Below are 1,492 nucleotides of genomic sequence, written 5' to 3'. Positions count from 1 at the left end.
TTCTGTCTTCCCTTCTATTGTTGTTGTTGATAATGTTGGTGGATTATGAGAAAGAGCCTGTGGATTGCATCGTTGTGGTAAGAGAATGACAGTGGGATGAAGGTAGAGGTGTGGGTGACTGGGGACATATAGTGGTGAGTGAGTGAGGTTCAGATATTCACTGGTGAGTAAGGTTGAATGGTGGTAGATGATGATGAAGACGAAGAAATGAAGATGAAGTGGAGGTGAGGGACAATGATGGTGGAAATTGAAAACTTGATGATGATGGTTGGATTTTGATTTTAATTTTTTTATTTTTTTATTTTTATTATATAATTTATTTTTTACAAGGATAAATTTGTCTTTTTAGAGCAAAAAGGATGATTTTAAAGCGTTTTTGAATGTTAAGGATGATTTTAATAAGAATAAAAGGTCGGGGACGATTTTGATTTTGACCCTAAACCTTAGGGACGAAAAAAGTACTTATCCCATTTTCTTATTATTACTTCTCTTAAGCTCTATTTTAACTTGAGCATCAGAGTACTTTTTGCATGTACTCCCGTCGCGGTGTTCCAGCCAGGCTTTAAATAAAACTCTAACTAACGAGGTGAGAGGGAAACAAATACTAACAACTCAACTCGTAAACATATTCATCTGTGCTCTCGCCGCTTCGCAATGAGTCTTCACACCTGTAGTTAAAAGGGGTGGAAATAGGGGGTTAGAAGTTTAGTTCATTTTATATATACTTGGTCAGCAATAACAGTCAATAAGGTACCATCTAATTCAACAATTAAAGAACACAGAATTCAAACAGTCATTTAGCACACCCACAATTACAGAAAATTACACCCACAAACAAATATGCACAAACAAGTATGATGCATGTCTATCCCTAGTGCAGGTAGTGAGCTCATATGTCGGTTTCGACACGCTCCTGATGTAACTCAGCAATCTTTGTCTGAGTTTAGTTTCCAGTGTTATAACCTCTGTAAGCAATCTCTGTCTTACAGGTGAGGCTCTCTCTAGCCAATGTATGTAGCGATAACCTCTGTAAGCAACCTCTGTCTTACAGGTGCGACCATCCTCTAGATTGGCCGATGTATCTTTGGAAAGCAAATCTCAGTGGACTCACTACCATATCTCTGCTCGTTTTCAGCAGGTAAAACAATCATCTCTGCTTCTCTCCTTTTCTTTTCATTCTTTCCTTCTTTTCTTTTCTATTCTCTGCTCTCCTGTGGAAGAGGTTCTTTAGATTCTTTTAATTTTTTTCTCTCTACTCTCCTATGGCAGAGGTAATTTTAACTAATATATTCTTTTTTTTCTTTTCTTTTTTCATCATTCTTTTAATTTCTTACTTTTAACATCAAAAACTATCTTCACACTCTTTCCTTATCTTTCTCTAAATGTTTTATGAAGAGGAGATCATGAGATCTTTAACTTAAATTTGTCTTTTTCTAAAACTTTTAGAAAAATTTGTCTGTTTATCACTCTCTATTTTATTTTTCATAATACA

The sequence above is a fragment of the Arachis hypogaea genome, chromosome 16, assembly GCF_003086295.3.
Source record: "Arachis hypogaea cultivar Tifrunner chromosome 16, arahy.Tifrunner.gnm2.J5K5, whole genome shotgun sequence".
NCBI classification, from domain to species: Eukaryota; Viridiplantae; Streptophyta; class Magnoliopsida; order Fabales; family Fabaceae; genus Arachis; species Arachis hypogaea.
This window is presented reverse-complemented; position numbering follows the sequence as displayed.